The 16,970-nt window shown below is 36.2% G+C and overlaps 1 long non-coding RNA gene across 1 annotated transcript in view; it reads left to right on the top strand.

Annotated features, from left to right (window-relative positions):
* The first annotated feature begins 3,528 nt into the window (after positions 1-3,528).
* LOC121143296 overlaps positions 3,529-16,970 on the top strand; it is a 31,116-nt gene continuing 17,674 nt past the window's right edge. The window contains exon 1 of the long non-coding RNA XR_005880503.1: positions 3,529-3,586. This is a non-coding gene — a long non-coding RNA (uncharacterized LOC121143296). The remainder of the gene's footprint in view (positions 3,587-16,970) is intronic.

Genomic DNA, 16,970 nt, shown 5'->3' with positions numbered 1-16,970 from the left:
TGACTCATGACAAATTTATACATAAACACAGGGAGCGTTGAGCTCTTTGACAATAGGAATTATTATCTGAGAACGCTATGTGTTCTTTAGCAGCACTTAAAAGTTTTATTCAGTTCCATCACATGAAGTATTGCACTTGTTACTGAATGCTCCCCCTTCCCTGTTACATATTAGATAGTCTCTTCCCATTTGATTTTTCAGCTAGATGTTGTCCTCACCCACTTTGTGTAGAAATTCTTTGATGATGTCATGTGTGAAGTCTACACTCAATTATGTTTTATCCATTGATATCATTGTAAACTTGTCTAGTCTTCCACTATTTTTCTGATGTTATTTCATATCAGAAAAGTAATCCAGAAATATAAAAATGCTATGTAATTTCAACTCATCTCTGAAAAGCAATTCCTGAACAAAACCAACAAAATCAAAAATAAAACATAGAAATTCAAAGAAATTTGGTATTATTATTAATTTATGCAAAATAAAGTTGATGAATTAAAACATGAAGATATATATTCTTCACATCACGAGCTATATTAAGGTGGTAGACAATTATCATTCCCTAATTGGTCAACTTATAGCATTAACAGTCTTCAATATGAATGTTTGTATAAGCAACAATCCTTGGACTACACTACTTGTTTGAAATGGTATTATTGGTACTTTTCTAGGGAATTTCTTTACTATAATAGTCTTTTGTTACTTATACAATGTTGTCATTCCCACTAAGCCATTAATGTTTAATATATATAGTGTCCAATCACCATAAATTGGGACAACAAAATTCTCTTACCCAAACCCATTTCTTAATTGTTACATTACCATTCGCTAGAAGCTTACATTGCCACCTTTCAAACAATGAAACAAGATAACAGATTACTACTAATATATATTAGCACTTGTACTTTTAAAATAAAAGTATAAGAAAATATGATAACATGAGTGTACTATATTAAATAAAGATGAATAGGGCATTTCATTTAATGAGAGTCAAAGCAATATGACAAGGTCAATATCAACTTATGGAGTTAAGACATAACATAACAGATTTGGGGTTTACTTCAATTTTGAAGCAGAGTATTGCTATGTAGCCAATGATGTATGACAAATTTCATGATCCTTTTGCCTCAGTCTTTCTGGGATAGGGTTAAGTCAGAATCCTGAGGCAGAAGGATTATGTGCATATATGATATATGACATTATAATCCATGTGGAATTGAAGAAATATATAAAATATATTTATCGACATATTTGCCATTAACTTAGAAATTCATGGTGGATGCTACCACTATAAAATCTTGCTAATATTTGTGTTTCTACAAGTAGTAAAGCATTTGTTATTGAGAAAGCTATGTGTACAGGTCTTCTGCATTCGTATTAAAAATGAAACTAATTTAAATTTATTTCAGTATTTCCTACAGTTCTTACAATTCTTATTCCTAGTTATCATTGCTGATAAATTACAACAGTAATTATTTTTCTGAGATAAGAAAGAACTGCTTAGAATAGTGACTGCTTAGGAATTCAGATAATGTTCAAATAGATCATAAAAGAGAAGAAGATTAAGAAAATGAATTGTTCCAGCTACACGGTCTATGATAATCCCCATATCCACAATATTATCAGAATGTATGCATTTCTCACATGTTGAGTTTACAACCATATCATTGAAGAATAAAGTGAATTTCATGTCTTCTAGTAAATAGATTCCTAGTTTTATTTGTAGTAATTGTTTTAACACAGTAAAATAAAAGTAATTTGGGAATAGTGATATAGATCAAAAACCCTCTCATACTCACAGATTCGATTACTGCTCTTAATAGTTCAGTAAGCAGGAAGACAATATTGCAAAGTCTTCTTCATTCAAGCATTACTGGAAGCTACAATGTCCAAAGGGAAAGGATATGTTAAAGGAACCTGAGGATAAGTTTATTCATTTTATGCTTAATATTAAAGTTTTTTCATTTGGAATAACATTTGATTCACTTCATATAAGAATGTAAGGAGACTTTTATATTTTCAGAACTGAAAGATATTCTGAAACATCTGTTAACATCACCTTTTACATATGTAAGATTGCCATGAGTCATTCTCCTGAAGGGTGAATTATATGACATGGTGATTTCTAACAATTTTTCCTGTGCTATAAGTATAGACATTTGACCCCCCAAAATTAAATTTTCTTTAATAAAAGGAACTCAAAGTTGGCCAGCAAAATATACAATCCCTCTCTAAAATCTACCCATAATAGTTTAGATTTCAAAAGACTATAAAATGCATAAATACTGTATTTCATGAGGAATTTCAATGTGACTTTGTATAAAGCTACCATTCATTATAATTGTAATTTATCACTGAAAAACAGGGTAGACAGTGCCCTTTGATAAATTTCTAGGTCACACTGAGCCATGAGTCTTTCTGAGATAATTCCCAAACCTGTTTCCACAACAGAATGACAAACAGTGCCTGTTAAAAACATGGATTACTAGATTTCACCTTGGAGAATTTGAATATGGGAGGCATCCAGATTACAACGTTAACTTTTCAAGGTTGGGCTGCTGCCCAAATGACTGTGAAGCTGAAGTATTAAAAGTGTGGTTGATTAATTTCAGCAGAGCTGGTAACTAAAGGATTCACCAAGGTGCCATGAAAGAATGTAGGGAGCCACCATTACCATGGTGACTCATTAACCAGGAAAAACCCAAGTCTGTAAAGTCCTAAGACAGAGGTGAACTGGAAGCAAAAACTTGATAGGTCTTCTCTGGAGACTGCAACTGGCCAAGGTTAAAGACTTTAGTGTCATATTTTAAACAGTGCTTAGTGCAAGGTGGAAATAATAGAAAAGACAAGGATTTTGGAAGAATTGCTGATGTCATATAAGTTCTGGAGGTGTAGTACATACCCACTACACTCTCCATAAATATGCTACTGGAAGTTACATATTAAAACTTTAAACTTTGCAAAAATGATATTTTTATTGGCTCAAATTAAATACAATTTATTTTACCTAATGATTAAAACAGGTCTTTTTCAACAAGGCACACAGAATCATATCAAATATGGGCTCCAGCTTTTGTTATTTTGGTGGGCTCAGGAATTTTAGTATTTAGGCCACAATTATTGGCACAGTTTGGATGATTTAATTGGCATGACCTTGCTAGAGGAAGAATGTCACTGGAACCAAGCTTTAAGGTTTAAAAGGCACATTCTGTTCTCAGTTCAATGTCTGATTCCTATTGGGTTTCAAGACAGGAGTTCTTAACTTGCTGTATCTTCAGCTGCCATATCATCTCCAGTTCTCCAGTTTCCATATATCTAGTTCTTCAATTGCCATATCTCCATGCTGCCATGCTTCGCCACCATGGTGCTGATGATGCCATTCCCTCTAGAACTTTAAGCCCATATATCTTTGGTAAGTTGCCTGGGTCATGATGTTTTGCCCCAGCTATAGTAACCAAGACAGAATTCTTTACTTAGAATTCTTATGGCTGTGATGTAGTAATACGACTCTGTGGGGATTCAGTCGGACCCAGCCAGCTTGCCTGGTTCGTACCTGAGAGGGGAAGTGTGGAATGAGAAATGGCAGGTAAAGATATGAAGTAAGAGATAGAGACACTGAATCGAGTCAGGGGGGCAATCCAGTGAATACTGAATCCACCAAATGTATTCAGCATTCTTATATACTACAACAAAAAAGGGGGAAATGGCAAAAGACTTCTTTATCCTGATACAAGGAAGAAACGGGCTCTCTTCCTTAATTCTCCAAACATTTGGTAACCACACCTTAGACTAAATCTATTATTTCTGGCCTTGAGGGTTAAAAGTAACCACACCTTAGACCAAGTCTCTTGTTACGTAGATAAGACATCCACAACCGAGACCAAACATCCTACAGTAGCCATGTCTTATACCTTTAGGTCTTATGACTTTACCCTTGGAAGAGTAAGGATAGTTTTGAACTCTCTGACCTTAAGCCAAAAGGAAGCGAAGCCACTTTTATGGGCTCAAGCCCTGTGACATACCACATCATCCTGGGTTTTACAGAAATATGCAAGGTTTTGGAAACTTGGATGAGAAAAATGACTGAATGTAGGAGGAGAAGCTTGATATACCATCCTAGTAGGAGTTTAGAAGACAGTGGTGCTGAGAGCTATGTAGACTACAGAGACCTCAAAGGTTTCAGAGGAGGTGGAAATATGTTTCCAGTGACATTTTAGCAAAGCATGTGGCTTCTTTCTGACCTTGACCTAAGAACTTGCCTGTGGCTAAACTTAATAGTAATGGACTAATATTTTGGGCAGAGTAGATTTCAAAACAGTTCAATATTGATTCTCCTCAATCTATAGCAGAAATTACTTTTATTCAGATATATAATGGAAAGTAACAAGTGATACAGAAAGAAACATAAAATTTGTGATTTTAAAAGAAAAAAATGATCAAAGAGATTAAGCAGAAGGCCAGTGTACACTAAAATAACAGGAAGTGTGCCATCTGGACAAGACTTCACCCAGCTAAATTTTTCTCCTTTTGAAAGGAAACGTCCTAAGATATTATCTGCTCCTGGAAAGGAACAACAAACAAAAGATGCTGCAAATGTTATTTCAGGGAGCCAGAGCCTACTTCATGCTAGCAGCCAAACTCAGAAGTGTTGTTCACATGCTGTTGGTCCTTGACTTCATGTAGGATACATAAGGACTTGAGTTGTAGAATCTACCTTTATGGTTTTAGAGACCTGCTTAATCAGACATGTGGAAGTAGAGTTCCTGAGGTGTAAGGTGGTGGGTTAGTGTGGGGTCAGAGGCTATTCCATGAAGCTTTGAAAGTGAAGTCTGGCATACTTTGAAGCCCTGAGACATTTCATATGAGAAAGCTGTGGGATATCTAGTAAGACATTGTGGACTAGAGTGCTGAGTTCGAAGGGTGTAGCCTTCTAAACTTTTGACATTGGACATAGAGTTATAGGATTTTATGTTTGTCCTGATGAGTTTCAGTCTTTCTTTGGTCTAGCATTTCCTCCCTATGCACGTATTACTCTGTTTTGGAATGGTGATATATATTCTGTGCCCTTGTATGTTGGAAGTATGCAACCTGCTTTTATCCTTTTAGAGGGGTTAAAGTTAAGGTTTGCCTGGAGTCTCAGTGGAGACTTTGAACTCTCAGTGTTAAGGCTGGAAAAGATTATTTGAATTTTTGAAGCTGAAATAAAAGCATTTGCATTATGGTAAAGTCACAAGATTAAAGGGGTGGGGCACAGAATGGAACGCTGTGGTTTTAAAGAGATAACCCCCTATAGACTCAGGCATATGAAAAGTTGGTCCCCCGTTGGCAGTACTATTAAAGTCATCTAAAAGATGTGACCATGCTGAGAGAACTGTCACTTGAGTTAGGCTTTGAGGTTTCAAAAGACATAGACCTTTCCCAGATTCCTTTCTCTGATTCCTGTTTGTATTTCCAGATGTGAGCTCTCAGTTTGTTGCTTCACCCTCTGTGCTTTCTTGCTGTCATACATCCCTGGCATTATGGTAGACTCTTATATCACTGAAACTTAATGAATAGATAAAATCTTTCTTCTCTAAGTTGCTTTGGTCATAGTATTTTACCGTGGTAGTGGAAATAACTAAGACAGTTATATACATAGTATCATTGAATTATTTGACTTTCTATGTCTAATTTTTTAAATTGGAAAACTGAAATTACTAAATTATGTGACTCATTTTGATGTCCTAAAAGATAACATATGTATGTTGATAATAGTCATTATTTGACATAGAATAGGTAAGCATCCATTTTTGGCAGTGGTTATTAATATGTCAATTATTATGTCACTATGGCAACAGTAAAGAGAAACATCATTGTATTTATGTCTATAGAAATGTGAATGCCCATAGAGTGAAAAGTAGACTTTGTTTTGCTTTCTTCATTTTTGTTATTGTTCTTGTATCTATGTGTGTGTGTATTCAGGTGTATACATGCTTGTGTACATATATTTAGGTGAACATGTATGTGAATGTGCAGGTGTGCACAATGAGAAATCCAGTTATTTACATCAAGAGTCTTCCTAGATGACTCTCTACCTTACTTATTGAGTCAGAATCTTTGTATTGAACACAAAACACATGAATTCAACTAGTCAGGCTGGTCCACTTGTTCCACTTATTCCGTCTCTACCTAAAGAGCTCTGAGGTTCTAAGTAAGATATCACAGATACCTATATTTCAAATGTATACAGGAAATGCAAACTCCAGTTAGGTCCTCATGCTGGTGTGGCCAACACTTTAGCCACAGAGATATCTCACAAGTTGCTGTAGTAGACAAGTAAAACTACCATATATTTCAGGATAGGCCAAACATTTTCCCAGTAAGACTGACATGCATAACTTACGTCATAAGGTTGAGTTTTTAAAACTTACATGCCATTGAAGGTAACTTTTCCAATACTATTTAAACATAACTCTATGAAGATACATGAAAACAAAATCACAAATTATTCAAATTCTACATTTATCTTGAATTAAAATCATCAAGTTCTCAAGTACTGTGACACCTGCATTTTATATACATATGAACTAGTCAAAAATGTCAATGCTGAAGATATGAACTAGAGAAATTGGGTACTTCTTAGTAGAATGAGACCTACATACTTTAAAAAAAGAAAGACATTTATGTAATTATTTACTGAGAATTTGCTATTTCATTATTAAAACTACTTAATGGAAATATTCAGTAAATCAGTTATGCTGGCTAGTCTTCTGTCAACTTGACACAAGCTAGAGTTATCTGTAAGGAGGGAACCTTAATTGAGAAAACAGCTCCAGAAGATCCAGTTGTAAGGTATTTTCTTAGTGATTGATGGGGGAAGGCCTAGCACATGGTGGGTGAATTTATCCATGGGCAGGTGGTACTTTCTTTTTCTATAAGAAACAGGGTGAGCAGGTCACCAAACAGTTCCGCTCCACAGCCTCTGCATCAGCTCCTCTCCACAGGTTCCTGCCATACTTAGTATCCTGTCCTGGCTTCCTTCAACGATGAACAGCATTGTGGAAGTGTAAGCCAAAGCAAGCCTTTCCTCATCAAGTTTCTTGGTCGTGATGGTGCATCACAGCAATAGTACCCTAAAACAGTGGTTCAGTGTTGGGCACTTTGTTTGTTGATGTTTTATGACATATAACATTTTAGGATCTCTCTCTCTATATATGACAACTTTTTCTTTATATAAAGCACTGCTCCTGAATACATGGGGGAATAGAGAAACGGAATTTTAACAGAGAGAGAAAGTGAGAAGAAAAAGCCATCAAAAATGAAAAACTAATCTTGCAATATGTAGCATTAGCTTTGTGAGGAAATGTTCCAGGTGATTCCTTCAGAGGAATTATCAAAGAAGTGTGAGCTCTCATATTTGAATTGAAGGTTTCCTTTTCTGAGTTTTTGTATATTATGTTATTATCCCCTGGAATCTCAGCTTTATCCCTGGAATGCAAATGTGCTGCAGTAATCATATTCTCTGAATGAAGAGGACTCTGTCTACAACTGGGAAAATAAAAGTTAAGATAGAAGCTAAAGAGAATGGAATGACAAATGGCAAATCAATCACTCTGAAGCAGAAGCCAGTTGTGGCCTAGTACATAGACTGTTCTACACTTATATAAAGTACTGCAGACAGTCTTTCATTGTATGCAGATTTATACTTGCCTTCTAGAAACACAGAAATTATAAAGATTTAGTCTGAATTTAGTTCCACTTCTCAGAATGCTATTTGTGCTGCAAACAAACAAACCAGCAAAAATATATAACATAAGTTATCTGGTTTCTTTTGCTGCATGAAAAATTAATAAGAATATAAGGCTTTAGTCTTTAGTGTTGGTTGCATTTAATATTTAGACGCTGGAGTTTAAAACCTGTCCATATATTGCTTTCTAAAAAGTTATTTGTTTGAAACATGAAATATAAGCAAAATGTACTACCACTTAAAAAGCTTTCAAAAATTCCATTTTGTTGCTTGAATTGTTTCTGTGAACATTGTGTCAGTCACTACAAGATTCTGAAAAATATAATTTTCGTGACTATCTGATATTAATAAACAGAATTGGCACTAAGAACTTGAAAAAATGAGAATGCAGAAAAATATCTATTAGTATGACAAATACAAAAAAGAAAAAGGACAACTCTAACATAACTAAATTTAAAGGAAAAAATAGAATATTCTGATAATTTACTAACCATGGGAAACATGTTTTGCCTTGCCTTACAATATTTGAATGTTTCAAGCAGTTTTATTTGGATAACAAAAGGAAACATATTCAAGCCTACTGCAAAAGATGAAAGTAGTCAGACAAAATCGGTTATTGAAAAATTAAAAGTTTAAGAAGAAACAAGCAGCCAAGCATATGGGTAACACCTTTGTTCCCAGCACTAGCACCTGAGACACAGAGACAGGAACATCTATATGAATTTGCTAACAGAATGGTCTGCAGAGTGAGTTCTACACCAACAAGAATGCATAGTGAGATTCTGTCTCAGACAATAATAAGATAATAAAAGAAACAGAAGTAGAAGGAGAGGGAAAAGGTGAAGAAGAAGAAGAAGAAGAAGAAGAAGAAGAAGAAGAAGAAGAAGAAGAAGAAGAAGGAGGAGGAGGAGGAGGAGGAGGAGGAGGAGAAGAAGGAGAAGAAGAAGAAGAAGGAGAAGAAGAAGAAGAAGAAGAAGAAGAAGAAGAAGAAGAAGAAGAAGAAGAAGAAGAAGAAGAAGAAGAAGAAGAAGAAGAAGAAGAAGAAGAAGAAGAAGAAGAAGAAGAAGAAGAAGAAGAAGAAGAAGAAGAAGAAGAAGAAGAAGAAGAAGAAGAAGAAGAAGAAGAAGAAGAAAAAATTTGAGGCAGGAGTGCTCAGAGGCACATACCAGCTATAGTGAGTTCAAGGCCAGCTGGAAGGTCATAGTTAGACCTTGATTCAAACCAAAGAAGAAAACAACAAGCAAAGAAGTAAGTGAACTTTAAAGCTGTAGTCAGATATTAATTTTGACCATAAAATATGGGTTTGGTGGGAATTGAAATTTTCCAGAGAACCTACAAATAGTTGTCATACACATTTGATCACCTTACTCTAATGGTATTTCAATTTATCTGGAGAGGAAGTGTTTTGTGTGATTACATTGTGACACTTATTATTACATTTTGGTATAGTTGAGAATTAAAGAAAGGTATGATCTTTATCTTCCTGTCCAAACTGTCAAAAGATTATTTTATCAATCAACACATAGGAAGGAAAGTAGATAACAATACTACTCATATGAGAAAATACCACACTCACTATTAAAATAAAAATACATAAATAAACAGCAGAATATATTCATTGATTCAGAGACTGAATAACAATGCACTGGACCCAGAAATGTTGAGAATCCCACTTCTCTCCAGCAACAAGAGTAGTAACTTGTATAAAGACCAAGGAGGTAACGTCCAGAAGTGCCCATATTCTCAGAGAAAAACACTTGCATAACTGGAGACTTCTGAGAACTTTTCAGGCTATAATTTGCTGAAAGCCTGGCTGCTGCCTGCCCAAATCTCAGTTATTTGTTGCTAATTCTATTCTCCATTTAGTTGAAATTTAGTTACAAATAAATTCAGGTACTAATTTGCTATGTACAAATCCATATTTAGACCAAACGTAACTTAACAATGTCAAGGGTGTTGAATTGTTTTTATTGCACAATGCAAGTTATCATGGTTGAAAACACTACTTTAACCTCCTTGTACATACACAAGTAAACACGAAATCAATTTATCATGCATTATATTAGGGCCAGTGTATTTGGTTTAAGTTAGGCACTCAAAGACCTGATGCAGTGATGTGTCATTTGAATTAGACATGCACCTCATTTTTGCAGGCCTCCATCACCATGGACGCACAGCCGAAACTGGCTTTGTGAGTCTGTCTCCACCTTATTCCACTTAACCCAACCATTAGCAAGGCTCATGGGTGGTCACTGGGCTGTGCTTCATCCTGCTATCCTAAGTTCTTAATTAGAGGCCCAGCTTAGTAGTCATCATTCCTTGTAGATACAAATTAAATGAGGCTTGAAGAGTATATGCTTTCTCCATGCTGAGTAGTGAGTTTTTAAACATGATGCCAGGGGATTTTTCTTGATGGTTCACACAAGAATATACAAGTCAAGGAATAAAAAAAAAGTCAGTTACAGTTGCCCCAGACAATCAGTATTTAGTTTTCAGATGTGTACATTACATTTTGCTTTCCTTTTGTCATTGTTTTAGTTGAATTAACAGTGAAGTTTTCTGTAACTTTTAACCAAATGTGAGTCATCTAAATTTGGCTCCTCAGATTCTTCTAGCCATTCTTTTTAAAAAATATTAATTTATTGTTTACATCCCAATCCCAGTTCCCCTTCCCTCCTCTCCTCCTGCTCCTCCCACCCCTACTCTTCCCTCCTCCCATATGCTCCACTAAGAGAGTACGGCCTCCCCTAGGAAGTCTACTTCTAGCCATTCTTAACCTATAATAATCTACATTTTTTGTTGATGGGGCCATTAAACTTTGACATCCATGAATATCTCAAAATAGTCCCATCTTTTATCATGTTCTCTTACCAGTTTGAAATATAAGAATCCTTGCACTAAAACTCAAGTGCTATAAGAACAAAAATCCCCAGCCAAGCAGTGAGTGGTAGTACATGCCTTTAATCCCAGCTCTTGGGAGGCAGACACAGGTGGATCTCTTTGAGTTCAAGGCCAACCTGGTGAGTTCCAGGACAGCCAGGACTGTTTCAGAGAGAAACCCTGTCTCAAAAACAAACAAAAAGAACGTAGTTTGAGTTTCAGAAATATATACTAGAAGAATTATCATTAAAATTTATACTTCTATGTTCAAATAAAGATCTCGTTTTTCTTTTTTTAAATTCCATTTCTAGGAGAGTAGATCCATTATAACATTTTATGTTAATATATCTAGACTTCACACTGTGCTATGTAAGTTGTTGGGGAGCAATGTCATCAATGCTTCTACCTGGCTGTGGATCCCATGAATTACAATATATCTCACTTGGCAAGACATCCCCACTAATGCAGTAATGGTATAGTGATTAGGGCCTTAACTAACCACTTTCTTACTGTATTTTAGGCCTGCTCCACTGAAAAATAATCAAGAATAGCATCATAAATCTAGTTAAGAATTAAGATGATTATAAGCTCCAGGAGTCCCCTTCTATTGCTGTTTTGTTAAGTGGACATTGTATCAAACTGCCTTATAATTACTTACATTTATTATCATAGACTTATTTACCACAGATTTATGGTGGCCTCAGCCTTCCCTGGAGTAGTGACAGAGTAGAAAATACATGAAGTCATATAGATTGGAACAAACTTGAGTTTAATCAAATCCTACATAATCTTTACCACTATCCACAGAAATAATAAATTCATGGGTACAGTATCTTGCTTAACTTTGCCTTTACATGTTGAGCTAGAAAGATGCAAATAACTAGAAAGTATTTAATAAATATTGAGTATAGTCAAATCAGACTACTCACTTGACAACCAATTAAATTAAAGGTGCAAATGTCTTTTCACTATCTAGGTGACTCACAGCTCTATGTATCTACTACATCCATGTATCTGCTACAAGAAAACCATTAGTTGAATCTAAATAAGCATACAAGGAATGTTTTAGGACTATGGCACATATGAGCAAGCTCATGGGGCATTTCCTGAATAACACTGAGTTAACATGCTTCACTATTTTCTTTTCAAGTATTTAAGCACTTGACAGAACTGTTTCTCTTTTAAGTGTGTAGTTTGTTCATGAAGACTATGCACTTCAGTTCTTTACTGCTTCATTGATTCTAGGCATCCTGAAGAGAATGAAATAAAATATTTCCCTTCTAGAAACACACCAGGTAAATTACCTCTAATTCACTGGATCAACAAATATTTGTTGCCAGAGGCTCTCAGATTTGCCAGTTCCATCATGTTCTTGAGGGTAGTGATACAGGGCATTGCAGCTCTCAGAGAAGCTGCTTTTGCATTGTGAGTCACTGTGTGGAGTCACCCTGTCAGTTTTTCTTATTCTATCTTTAACACAATCCCCAAGGGATAGTAAGAAAGTTCATGCAAGGTAACAAATCTCTGAATAATTATGTTTTTTTTTGGTCAAGCTTTTTCAGTAACTAATTATCATAAATAATTAAGAACTGCTGAGTTGTAATGGCAATAAAGGCATCTCTGGTTTTGGTCTAAATGTTAATGTGTACAACTCCAGGGATGGGTGAGGAAGATGAACTTGGATAAACCTTAACATCAAGTATCTCATTGCCAGCTGAGCAAGGCAAGGCAGTATGAGCACTTAATAGCATTCATATTAAATGGGGTCTCATATGAGTCCTCCTCTGGACTCCGTGTGCTCATGAGCAGCTAAACTGGCTCACCCATAAACACATACGCATGCACTCACATGTAGATTCACACAAAAAAATTCTAAAAATAAAAATATAAAATAAAGCAGACCATGGCACTTAGTTTAGTTAGAGTAGATTGGCTTTGCCTATACAAGTAGTGAATCTCCACAGAAAGATGCAGAAATTTGTGTACTGTGAATATGTACACTAAGATGCCTTGCTCAGTTGAACTTGGTATGTTGGACCAGAAAATGTTTATTCTGTACACTTTGCTGTTATTATACATTTCAAAGATGTTTTGGAAAAGTCCTCTCTCCTGTAGTAATGTAACATATTTATATGTTTTCAATGTATGATGCATGACCTGTAACTGTGATGGGGATATAATGAAATGAAACACTAAAAAACAAATGAAAAGAATAATTTAATGTTCTAAGTCTAGGAAGAAACACTTATGTGTATATGTGTGTATTTAAAACATGTACCATGATGATCCCACTTTATTACTAGTATTTTGTTTCTTGTTGTCTTGGAACTCAAGTCAGTGCCTTATGCTAGGCAAAGGCATCAAGCCATAGCTCAGGCTCTAGTCATATAACCCAACTGCAAATGTCTAATCATATGCAGCTCAATAACATATCAAAATGATTCTGTATATGACCTCAGCCCACCAAGACCCATAGGAAACACAGTCAGAAATAAAAGAACATCAGAGTTGTCTCTTGCCCCATTGACACACACACACACACACACACACACACACACACACACACACACCTCAAAATGTGTAGACAGTTAACATTCCAGACATGGAAGAAAATTGGTCCTCTTCATAGTTAGCGGGGGGGGGAAGGGGGGGAGTCCTTCTGTGTATATGTTTGCCTATTGTTTGATAAATAAAGCACTGTTGGCCAATAAGGAAGCAAGATAGGTGAGACTAGGAGTCGAGGATTCTGGGAAATGTAGTCAAGAGTAGAGAGGCACCATGTGATCCTGGGAGGAGAGAATGCAAGTCTGGTGATCTCGGTAAAATAAGATATATATGTGTGTGTGTGTGTGTGTGTGTGTGTGTGTGTGTGTGTGTGTGTGTGTATGTATGTATATATGTATGTATATATCAGAGTTATGTGTTAATAATTAAGTCAGAGATAGCCAACAAGAAACCATAGTGAACGGCCAACAGCTTCATAATTAATACAGTGTCTTGTGTGTTATTTAGGGTCAGAGACAGTGGCGGGACCCAGGCAGCTGTCGGGAAAGAGTACATGTTACACATAGTAACACACAAGTCTGTCCATATGCATTCAAATTTTAGAAGTCAGTTTTATGTTTTTCTTTCCCTCCTTGGCAGTGCCCATACTTGAACACAGTTCACAAGTATTCGAGGCAGGTACTTCACCCCTAGGCACCATCCTCAGGCAAAGTGTTTACTCTTTCCTACTTATTTTTGGGACAGGGTCTCACATAGCCTATGATGGCCTATAATTTACTATGTAGCAAAGGATGACCATAATCAAATTTACTCCTTTGCGCAATTTCCGGAGGGCTGGTATTGAAGGCATGTAACTCTGTGCCAATTTATGTAATGCTGGAGAGGGCATCAGGCCTTTATGGACAACTGGCAAATATTCAACTAATTGAGTCACATGAACTCCTGCCTTTTTCTTTAGTTAGCAAAATTTTAGTGGTTAGGATTTTCTTCAGTCACAAAGCAGGAACCTCGGTGTAATTGTTCACAATTTTACTTGTAAGATTTTGTTTTGTGGTTCAATAAAGGTATTTCAATTATTTACTCAGAAAGATATTTCAATAAATACATTATAGTTCCTACAGAAAATAGTAAGTACCATGATTGATACAAAGGACACATGATTGAAGACAGGAGTGCATTCTCTCATAGCTTATAGAAGACACAAAACATGCCCATAGTTATAAAATTCATCATGACAGAAATGAGGGTAGGTATTTATGTAAAGTAGGATAAATTAAGAACGCATTCTAATATTATTTGGTTCAGGATTCAGCAATCATTATCTCATTTCAAATTAAGTTTACAAGTCTGAGATAAAAAGACAAGATCATCTCCACTTGGCAGATAAAAACAAATAATAAAAAAAAACTAAGGCCAAATGAGATGCACATTACCCTTGATAATTCTAATGATTAAACTCAACACCTCATATCAAAGATTTATCTTGGATCTGGAAGGAATTGGAAAGTTATACTTAGAGGGAAAAAAAAGATGAGTGAGAAAAAAGTAATAGGAAAATGAATGTGTGAGCCAAAGGTCTAAGAAGCTTAATTAGGAAGTAGAAAATGTGAGAGAGTTTTCTCCTGTTTAACTGCAGTGGGCATCAAGCTTGCTTTGGGAGGAGTGTAACAAACAGATGGTGGTGAGCAAATGCAGACAGACAGAATTGAGATGTTTAAGTGTGGATGCAGGATGCTCAACACTGCTCCATAAAGGAAGATATTAGAAAACTGGGGAAGAAGACAAAATCATCCTAAAATTATAAAAGGATTTGTCCTGAAAGTAAAAAGAGAAGGGAAAGCTTTTAACTGTCTAAAATGGAAAGCAACTGCCATAATTAAGAAAATCCATACAGCGGTGGCTTTTAACCTCTGACTTTAGGAAAATTAGAAGAACTCTTGGTCCCACATGACTGCAATTTCAGCACTCTGAAAGCAGGATCAGATCAACCACTCCTGACTATTTTCTGAGACATTGTCTTAAAACAGCAACAACAAGAAGAAAATTCCAGCTTTACTTAAACAAGTGAACTCAGGGGTAGAACCAGCCTATAATTGTAAAATCTGTCTAGAGAAGCAGAAACCGCCAACAGGGTTAAGATTTGAGCTATGGGTGCGAATGAGATCATCACTTGGCAGAACAAGAGAATTCCTTGCAGCACAATGTGGAGTCAGCAATGTGGAGTGAATAGGCCCTATATGGGAGGAAAAACTAGATACTACAAGACCTAAAAGGCCAAGGAGAATAGAATTCAAATAGAAAGGCCCCTCAATGGGCCATCTGTTCAGGCACAATTAGGATGTAGACTGAAAGAAGGTTTCAGGTAGACTGGTAGGTAAGCTACCTGATGACTGAAGAATTACCTTTAAGAATGTGCTCAAGATCATGTTACAGCTGATTAAGAGAATGGATGCTGCAAAGAGAATTAGCCCATGTGAAAGGGTCTTCAGAAAAGAAGTGGTCTGGAATCGGAGAAAGAAAGAAGGCAGACTGAAGGAATTTGATCTTTTACACTATCGCAGGCAGACCTGGGAACATTTTAAGCTGAAGAAGCAAGAGTACTGAGAGAGGGTCAGGATGCAGGAGAAAGGAAAGGTAGGGGAAGCAGACAAGTCAAAACAACAAGAGACAAATTGTGGGAACAGTGCTCGATTTGACAGAAGGAGTGTTATTCTTGGACAATAAAATTAAGTAGAAATTATTACTGAATCAGAATTCACTGAAAACTGGGAGAGAAGGTCATATTAAAAATTAAAAGTGGGGTGGTACAAAAATTACTGGGGTGTTTTTGTGAAAACTTTGGAAATGTCATCAGGCACACACACACACACACACACACACACACACACACAGAGAGGGGGGGAGGGAGGGAGGGAGGGATGGAGACAGAGACAGAGACAGAGACAGAGAGACAGAAACAGAGAAAAAGATGTCAGAGTATCTGATGGTACTGAGGACACAACTGAAATGCATTTTAAATTTTAACACAGATTTTGAGAGACATCTTTCAATAAGTTCTGGACATACAGAAAGGGCTATAGCATGGATATGGAAAAAATATATATGTCATGCTGGATTTTGACAGAAGCAAAAGCAGGAGGTCCATATATTCCAAAGTTCTTTACATGAGTAGTAAATCATGTCATGTTATAACAACAGTCATACCTGGAAGTTAATTTATAGAAGTAGAATAAAAAGGACATGAGAATCCTGGCTGTACTGCCTCTAATGGAATATTAGAGAAATATGTCAGATATTATGAATAAAACATAATGCCCCAGAGAATGGAGGAAGGAGGAAGGACAGTGAACACCAAGTGTTTAAATATATGTTAAGCTACAAAGCTATAAAATTTATAAAGTATTTGTAGTCTTATTTCCATAGGTAAGTAAATAGAATACCCTGAAGGAAATAATGTGCTAAACATTCAAGGAAAATATTTTCAGATCTGTTTTTGCAAGCATTTTCCAGGAAATTTTCAATAAATGACTACTCTTTTGTTATATAATTTTTTTCATTTTACATACCAAGGACCCACTCCCCCTCCCTCCCCTTCTCTTATCCCTTCTCCTCCCCACTTCCCTCCCCTATGGGGATCCACTCCTCAGAGGGTTAAGGACTTCCTTGGGAAGTCAACAAAATCTGGCATACCAAATTGAGGTAGGGCATGCCCCCTGTTTCAAGGATGAGCAAGGTATCCCACCTAGTGAAATGGACTCAAAAAAGCCAGTTCATGCCCCTGGGATATATACGTCCTGGTGCCACTGCCAAGGACCTCCCCCAGCAGATCAAGTCACATAACTGTCAATCACATTCAGAG

Source organism: Mesocricetus auratus, unplaced genomic scaffold (genome assembly GCF_017639785.1).
Source record: "Mesocricetus auratus isolate SY011 unplaced genomic scaffold, BCM_Maur_2.0 Super-Scaffold_100011, whole genome shotgun sequence".
Classification (NCBI taxonomy): domain Eukaryota; kingdom Metazoa; phylum Chordata; class Mammalia; order Rodentia; family Cricetidae; genus Mesocricetus; species Mesocricetus auratus.
This window is presented reverse-complemented; position numbering and strand designations above follow the sequence as displayed.